This window comes from Panicum virgatum, chromosome 1K (assembly GCF_016808335.1).
Source record: "Panicum virgatum strain AP13 chromosome 1K, P.virgatum_v5, whole genome shotgun sequence".
NCBI classification, from domain to species: domain Eukaryota; kingdom Viridiplantae; phylum Streptophyta; class Magnoliopsida; order Poales; family Poaceae; genus Panicum; species Panicum virgatum.
Genome location: NC_053136.1, coordinates 55,646,556 through 55,656,379, shown reverse-complemented (window position 1 = coordinate 55,656,379; position 9,824 = coordinate 55,646,556).

Here is a 9,824-nt window from a genome sequence, read left to right as displayed (position 1 = left end):
GTTACTGTGCACTTAAAACGGTGTAACCTGACAGGCTGTCGGGTAAAATCCCGATTAAACTACTGTATTCCAGGATCACAATTGCACTTAGACCCGTACGAAGACGAGCACAGGTGTTACCAGCAACAGAAATCTTCAAATTAATTTACAACACAGGTTTTACAAAAGGTTTAAATACAAACAACAGAGTTCAAACACACAGCGGAAGTTTAAAACTGAGTTCGAAATACAATACGATAGCTACGACGACGATAAAAGGTGAGCTCCACATCCTGCCCACCGATGTGACGCCAACCTGCCCAATCTTCACGGGGAAGACGGGGCCCACTCGACGGTCCAACCTGGAGGGAGTGGCTGTCCAATCCAGGACGCACAGATCTCCTCGAAGTCCGTCGGGACACAACCTGCTCAGAAGGGTTACAACAACAACCCTGAGTATACTAATACTCAGCAAGGCTTACCCGACTCTGGGTATACTTAGCCCATTACTTAGACATGCAAGGCTTTTTGGTTCTGGAGCTCTTTTGCTGAAAGGCTGCTAGAAGTGAATCCTTACTTTCAATACTTTAGCTCCGTTTAGTATCTCAAGTATTAACTAAGTTTGCCTAATCATCTAGAGCACACATGGTAGATTAGAGTAAACCTTCAGAACAACAGGTAAAGCATTCCATCGCTACCTTTCAATACTTATTCCACTTCTTACTACGATGTGACGCAGTGACCAAGGTTCTCTTAACCGAGAGAAACGGCGAATCGATCCGATTTAACCTTGCAAGGTGGACCTAACTCACACGACACATGTAAACCCCGCCGGGCCATGCGCGTCAACTGTTTCCACATTACCACGGCATCTGAACTACGCCTGCTAAAACCCAGGTGATGGGCCCCTCGCGGTGAACTCCCGGAGAACCCGGAGGCGGCATCCTATCCAACACCCGCCAACTCCCACGCCCAGCGTAGCATGGCGGAATTCAAATCACCGCTGTAATGTGGTACACAGCTTACCGGTTTCGACTACCTCCTACTTCCGGTATGTGGTTAGTACTGTTCAAACTCGGTCATCAGGGCCAACAACGGTACGGTCCTCAATCGACACAGGCGGGAGTTCATTTTCTCACATAAACCAACTCATTTCCGCCCGGTCTCCAATTCTTTTTACTCATCAACGTATTTCTAAGCCAAAGCTAAGGGATCAAGATCCTAAACTTGCGAGTGACAGCAATCACTCGACTTCTACCGAAATCCTATTTAGCAAAGCATTTCTATCGACACCTGCATACTAGTATAGGCCCACGGTACCTAGGGAAAACATGCATACTATGGTTCCATTCAACTCCTAGAACATAAATGCACAATACTTAAATAAACATTGAATAATTTTAAATTACGGTTATGCTCCGGGGCTTGCCTTGCAGGTCAGCGGGGTTAACAAAGTCTGCTGGAGCGTGCTCAACGACGACCTCCTGCTGCTCTCCTGCTCGTGGCTCCTGGACCGGCTCAGCAACTAGCTCGTGGACAGCGTCGGTCGTGGCGTCTACACGAATAAAATATGTCATGCAACAGATAGGACACAGAGCAATGCATAAGAGCTTACGATGTGAAAACAAGGTTTAAACATTTAGCCTGAAGTGTTTCCTTCGAAAACAACTACTAAAACGACTTAGGTTAGCATGGATTAACAGGAATTTGCTTTGCATGCACGAAACAAATAACCAGATCAACGCGAAAGCAGTAGGCATGCCTCACAAAAATTTTCCAACATAAGCTACTGCTATCAAAGCAATTAACTAACCCTAGCCAGGAAAAAGAACATAAATAGATCTACCCAAAAGTGCACATCACTAGCACCTGCAATTTTTACAGTGGATTACACGTACCAAGAGTAAGCCACTGCAAATTTTTCATAATTTTTAGAGCTATAGAACAAGTGGTACAAAATAAACTAGGTTAAACACAAATTGAATTTTTCATCAGAGAAAAAATGACAATTCACGTGAACCAGTATTTTTCCTCTGAAGATCATTATTTTAGAAACCTAACAAAATTGGTTTGGCATTTTTCGCATTTTTCTGTGATTTTATACACAATTATGAACTTTCAGCCGAATTTAGAATAAAAACATAAATTGGAAAACATAAAAGAGGGGGGGGCTGACAGCCGGGCCCCACTTGCCAGGGAGCCCAGCTCGCCCCCTCCTCTGCTTTGCGCCGCACGCCATAGGGCGCGGCCGGCAGGCCGCGGCGGCACTCCCCTCCGGCGGGGCCGGCCGGCGGCTAGCGGCGGGGCCCTACGGCCGGACGGGCAGGCGGCCGGGACGGGCAGGCGGCCCCCGGGGCGCACGGCGGGGCCCCCGCGCACGCACAGGACGGCCCCGCGACCGCGCGGCGGCGACCCTGGCTGGGGGCGGCGGCGGCTAGCGGCGGCGCCGAGCCGTTCCGGCTCCGGCGGCGCAAGGCTGCCGCGGCAAGGGGCGGCGCGAGCTACGGGGAGGCCGAGCGGCCCTAGGGCGCGCGGAGGTGGCGCCCAGGGAGGAGCAGAGAGCTCCGGCGGCGTGCACAGTGAGGGTGGCGGCGCGTTCGCGGCGGCGCGGCGGCGCTTCGACGGCGGCGCCGCGGATTAGGCCGGGGAAAGGGTCAGGAAGAGAGAGGAGAGCGCGGTGGAGCTCACCAGGGGCTCGATTTGGGCGGAGAAGACCTCGGAGAGGGAGCTCGACGGCGCGGGGTGGAGTTCGGGGCGACGGCAATGGCGGACGAAGTTCTGCAGCTCGATTTCGGCCGGGGAAACGACTCGAGCAGGCACGGGATGGAACGGAGTGAGGTCGGGGCGAGGTTGCGCAGCTTGGGGTGCGACGAATCGAGGCGGGACGGCGAGCCGTGGCCGGCGCGACGAACGGCGGCGACTCGAGCTCGTGCTCTGCGCAACAACTCGGGAAAGGGATAGGGATGGACTGAACGGAAGCTTCCAGGCCAGTGCTAGGTGAAGAGCGGCGTCAGGGCGCGATTGCCGACGCGTGGCGTCGCTCGCCGGCGACCAGACGCCGGTATTGATGGCGTCGGGGCGGCCACAGTGCCGAGCACAGGAGATGACACTGTTTCTTCGTTTAAAATGATTTTTGCTCGAGTTCGAACAGTTGAAACTCCAAATTTCGTATGGGAACATGAAATTTGGCCAAAATAGAAGTTGTAGAGGATTAAAGATCTACAACTTTCGTTTTGGGCGGAAGTTTGATTTGGAGCTCAGATCAAGGACAAAACGAGATCGAACACGGCTAACTAGATGTTTACTAAGCGAACGCGATTAGCGTTACGACGAATTTGAGTCCACGATTAGCGAGATAAATCGTGATTAGCAGGACGATTACACAGGGGTGTTACAGCCTTCCCCCCTTAAAAGAATCTCGTCCCGAGATTCAAGCATGAAAAATTCAACAGGCGGAAAGGGTTCGAGATGTAGTACCTGGATGAGCGTTTAAAAACTCCGAGACTTGGATTTCAGAAATTCTTTCTTCTTCTCCCAAGTCGCTTCATCTTCGGAGTGATTACTCCATTTGAACTTTGTAGAATCGGTTGGTTGTGCGACGAGTATAACTCGATCCTTGCGATCGATAAATCTTGATAGGATGCTCAGAATAAGTGAGATCAGACTCTAATTGAATCGAGTCACTTTCAACAGCTTCCGTCGGAATTCTAAGGCACAGTCTGAGTTTTGGACACATGGAAGATGTCATGAACGCAGAAAGATTCGCTGGAAGATCCAACCGATAAGCCACAGGACCGCATCGTTCCACAATTGGATATGGACCGATGTAGCGGGGAGCTAACTTTCCTTTTATTCCAAAACCTTTGCACGCCTTCCAAGGTGATACTTTCAGATAGACGTGATCACCGACCTTAAAGACGAGTGGATCTCTTCTTTTATCTGGCATAGCTCTTCTGTCGAGATTGTGCAATCTTTAAGTTGGCTTGGATAAGGCGGACTTGTTCTTCTTTTCGGCCTCTTGAACCATGTCGGGCCCAAAGATTGTTCTTTTCCCCAGTTTCAGACCAATTCAGAGGTGTACGACATCCGACGACCGTATAAGGCTTCAAATGGAGCCATTTTGATGCTTTCTTGATAACTATTGTTATAAGAAAATTCAAGCTAAATGGCAAACATTGATCCCATTTCTGTGGATAGGTCAAGACACATGCACGAAGCATATCTTCCAGAATCTGATTAATTCTCTCTGTTTGGCCATCTGTTTGAGGGTGGTGAAGCAGAGCTGCGAATCACCCGAGTTCCTAAGCAGTATGCAATTGTTTCCCAGAAGCGAGCAGTGAATTGGCTACCACGATCAGAGATGATAGTCTTGGGTATACCAATGCAGGCATAAGATACGCTCAACATATAACTCCGCATATCTTTTTGTGGAATAACGAGTACTAACATGGCAGAAAATGTGCTGACTTGGTTAACCTGTCGACCACAACCCAACTAGAATCGTATCCCTTTTGAGTTCGAGGCAGGCCAACTATAAAGTCCATACTAATGTCTTCCATTTCCATTCAGGAATACTCAAGGGTTGAAGAGTCCCACGGGGTCTGAGATGACTGGCTTTTTAACCCTCCGACAGATATCCACATTATGACACATACTTGGCTATTTCCCTTTTCATCCGAGTCCACCAAAATCGTTGCTTCAGATCTTGGTACATCTTGTTGCTACCCGGATGAATGGATAGTCGGTGAAGTATGGGCTTCATCAAGGATCTGTTTTCTAAGCTCAAATTCTAGGCACCACTAATCGGTTCTTGAACCATAATACATTCTCAGTATCATGGTGGAAGCAATTCACTTTAGGGTCTCCTTCTGATAGTCTTCTCTGAATTTTCCTTCACCCCTTTATCTAGCTTTGTGCGCTATGATGAGATCACGAAGAGTAGGAGTAAGCTCTAGATGAGCCAATGTGCCATGTGGTACAATACTTAAGTTCAGCTTTTCCATTTCAAAGCAAAGAGATTCGCTTAATGGTATAGCTGAGATGCAATGACAGTGAGCTTTGCGACTTAGCGCATCAGCAACTACATTTGCCTTGCCAGGATGATAATGCACTTCGAGCTCATAATCTTTAATCAACTCAAGCCATCTTCTTTGACGCATGTTCAAATCAGCTTGAGTGAACAGATATTTGAGGCTCTTGTGATCGGTATAGATGTTGCACAATGAACCTAAAAGATAGTGTCGCCAGATCTTCAGTGAATGGACCACAGCTGCTAATTCAAGATCATGAGTGGGATAGTTTTCTTCGTGACGCTTGAGCGATCGAGATGCATAAGCAATCACTCGGTTCTCCTGCATCAGAACACAGCCAAGTCCTGTGCCTGAGGCATCACAGTAGACATCGAATGGTTTTGTAGTATCTGGTTGGGCCAAGATTGGAGCAGAAGTGAGAAGTGTCTTCAATTTCTGGAAAGCTTCCTCACATTGATTACTCCAATAGAACTTGACACCCTTTTTCAGAAGTTCAGTCATCGGCTTCGCAATTCGGGAGAATTCTGGAATAAATCGTCGATAATACCCAGCTAAACCCAAGAAACTGCGGATTTCAGGAACTGAAGTGGGAGCTTCCCAATCGAGTACATCCTGTACTTTACTGGGATCCACAGAGATGCCCTCAGCAGATATGACGTGACCGAGGAATGGTACTTCCTTCAGCAGAAGTCACACTTGCCTGAATTGGCATAAAGTTGGTGCTCTCTCAGACGCTGAAGTACTATATGAAGATGCTGGGTATGTTCTTCCTCATTCTTGGAGTAGATCAAGATGTCATCAATGAAGACCACGACGAACTTGTCTAACTCCGGCATAAATACAGAATTCATGAGGTACATGAAATAAGCGGGAGCATTAGTTAATCCGAAGGACATCACCAAATACTCCATATAACCCATAACGAGTAGAAAATGCTGTTTTTGGTATATCCACCGGTCTGATTTTTATCTGATGATAGCCAGATCGAAGATCTATTTTGAGAATACCTTTAGCTCCGGCTAGTTGATCAAAAAGAATATCAATACGAGGAAGTGGATATTTGTTTTTGATGGTCACTGCATTCAGAGGTCGGTAATCCACACATAGCCTCAGCCCGTGATCTTTCTTCTTTACGAACAGAGCCGGGCAACCCCAAGGTGAGGTGCTCGGTCGGATATAGCCTTTATCCAGCAACTCTTGTAACTGGATTTTTAATTCAGCTAACTCATTCGGAGTCATTCGATATGGCCTTCGAGATATAGGCGCTGTGCCAGGTTGTAACTCAATGACAAACCTCAATATCCCGATCGGGAGGCATGCCTGGCAAGTCCTCCGGAAACACATCGGGGGTATTCACAAACCACTGGAATTACCTCTAGGATTTTTCCCTCAAGATGGTATATGACAGTGGCTGGAATTGCATGCTGGGAAAGATGGATTTCCATAGAACCATACATGGAAGAGTTGAACTGAAGGATACGAGAAGAGGTATTGATGATAACGCCATGCTTCTTCATCCAATTCATTCCAAGTATGATATCTATCCCTTGACTTGGAAGGACAATGGGAGTGAGTGGAAAATTTTTCCCACCCAAGGTAAGGGGAACATTTCGAACTACTTGGCCAGCATTTAACCGGGTGCCAGGTGTCTGAATAACGTAGGGTTTCTCTAGGCATGTTACTTGTAAGTGAAGTCGTGTCACACATGCTTCACTGATAAAGTTATGAGATGCTCCAGAATCAAATAGCACAGTAACGGGGCAGTGATTAACGGAGAACGTACCCGCCATCACTTGAGTGCCCTCCGGGACTTCCTCCAAAGTGGTGTGAGTTCACACGACCAGTCTTGGCAGGTACAACCTTCTTTTTATGATCCTTCTGGCTGGAACTTTGACTCAGTGCTGGAGTCTTGTAGATATTCTGCCGAGGTGGCAGACGGCAGTCTCGTGCAAAGTGCCCCAGGTTACCACAATTGTAACAAGGGTAGTTGTTTGGGGCGTGGAGCTTGTAGCATTAGCGGCCTCTGCTGTTGTGTCGGGAAACGAGGGTACCCACGGCTGCTGTTGCTGGGGTGGCCTAGCGACCCAACGGCCCTGCTGTGGAGGACGGTTTGAAGCCTGCTGATTCCCTGTCTGAACCAGCTTGTACCTCTGGGGTGCATTGCTGGAGGATCCAGCAGGTGCTTTCTCTTCTTATCAGCTTTGTGTGCCCAGCGTGGCATCTTCCTGCGTGATGGCCTTATTAACCAGATCAGTAAAGTTATTGCACGTGGTGAGAGCTAGCTTGTCCTGAAGTTTTGTGCTGAGTCCCCTTCTGAAGCAATCCTGCTTCTTCTCATCAGTATCCACATGAAAACCGCCGTACTGAGATAGCTGATTGAAGGTTTGAGCATATTGCAGCACGGTGTTAGTCCCTTGTTTCAGGGCTAGGAACTCTGCCATCTTTTCGCCTCATTAAGCTCGTAGGGATGTGGTGAGCTTTAAACGCTGCCACAAACTCATCCCAAGTGAGACGTGTACCAGCGGGAAGTAAAGCCTTATGATTGACCCACCATATTTCGCAGGTCCTCGCAGCTGTTGCGCTGCAAAGGCGGCTTTGTCCATCTCTGTGCAATTGAGGATGCTGAACTTATCCTCAATGGTGCGAATCCAGGCATCAGCCTCAAGGGGATCATCGGCCTTATGAACAGAGGTGGCTGGGTGGCCAGAAAACCGACATAGTCAGTTTCTGCTGGTGCTAGCGGGGGAGCATGTCGACCTCTGCCGGCATTGACTTGGGCTTGCACCAGTTGCCTTATTAACTCCGTCTGCTCGTTGCGGTCAGCGATAAGAGCTGCAACGGCTTGAGCCAAGAGGGAGGTTGCTGGGGCAGTGCCTCGTGATTGTCATTGTCATGATTATCACCCATCTGCAAAAAGAATCATTCCCCTGGTTAGCCATTTCGCTAGCAAGACTAATCCATGCAAGTAAAGAATGTACATATATAATATGAACACACGGCATGAATCATTTCTCTCGCGAGATGGTTCACCAAGGGAATTAAAATTTACTTGCTTTGGTTGAAAATGCATCAACACAACAAGTTTCGTCCAACGTAGCTCTAACGTATGCAAAACTGAACCTCGCGCAACAATGTTTCAGATTCGAAGACGATCCAAACACAACTCAAATCTGAAAATTCACACACTGACAGAAAAGATCATTACGGAAGTAAAATTTACAATAAGCAAGCCACGCTGCTTCAGTCAGCTGGAACAAGGTTCAGTACAACCCAAGCCGTGCTACGGCAACAAACTAACATGGGAGAAGGGTTCACAAACGACCCTACAACACACCCCTACGGGGTCTTACACGACCCGGCTACACACCACACTAGCGAGGGGTTATCCTACATGACTCAAACTACTGAGCCACAAAAGAATTCTCAACCCAAGGTTAGCCTAAAGCTCTATGTTGGTCATCCTACCCAACTATCCTACAGTAAGGCTACACTACAAGGGGAGAATCAACACTATCCATCCACGTCCTCACGGAGTCCCAGGTCCCGACTCGACTCCAGACACTCCCTCGATCTCCTCAGGGTCCTCTTCCTCTTCTTCTTCTTCTGGCTCCTCCTCTGCTGCATCAGCCTCCATCTCTGCTGCTGCCTGCACCTGAGCCTGGGCGTCCTCAATCCACTCCTGGGCCTGCTGAAGCTGCCCCTCAAGGTGCTGCACCATCTGAGTCCTGTTCTCTAACTCCTCCTGCAACTCCTGAATCCTGATCTTCCTTGCTCTAGACTTGGCCTTCAGGGTCTTGATCTTGTCCTGGGTACCAAGCATGTGCTGCTCATGGAGGTGAGCCTCTCGAGCCTTGCTCCTGCATATCGCATTCTCCTCACGAAGCTGCTCATACATGTTGCTCAAAGCTGAGGAGTAGCTGAACGAGAGTGCTGTCCTGACGCTGTAGTCGGGCATCATGATGTTCAGGTTGCGGTTAACCCGATCTGCATAGGCCTGAGTGGTCTCATCCCTCAGAGGAAACACAACTGTAAGGAGTACTATCACCTCTGCATTATGCTTTTCTGAGAACTCCTCAATGGCCCTCCTAGCTGCAATCTCCCAGGAGTCTGCCAGCTTCCTACCATAGACAGTGAGCTGCCACGAGTCCCAGTCCAAGCGAGCGGGGCAAGCAGGAATCTTTACAACCATCTGACAGCGCTCGGTGCCCAGCAAGCTAGACTCGTGTCCGGAGTACTGTGGGGGCTCAGTGTAGTCCAAACGCCCTGAGCATCTGCCACAAGCAGACGAGGAAAGTGGCCGGTGTGGAGGGCACTGGAATGCGCCCAACCCTCAGCGTCCACGATCACGTGCGTGAAGCTAGCCATCTGTAAGAACACATAGCGCTAACGTAAGTGACAGTTTTCAAAAGAAACAGGTTTAAACTTGGCAACGCAACACAAATAAATTTTTAAGAACACATAGTAAAAACATGGTGATCCAAATAAATTTTTGTGAAGTGCTACCGAAGGTAACAAAAATAAACAACAACTCAGGAATGCAAGATGCAGGATGCATGCCACGTTCTAGCGTTTCTCACCCAAACAAGTACCAGAATATGGTATACGAGAACAATCGGTGGCACATTTACGTACTCTCCCTATATATAGACTAGTCGTTCCTACGATCAAGGATTTTATAACGCGCTTACGTGGTTAGTTTCCTGCAGAAGAACACAGAGACAGGTATAAATATCCATTTCTGGACCCTTCGTGCCAGCACACACGAACGGCCCCCATGTGTCCTACGCCACACGGGTAACGCATATGCAGTTTCCC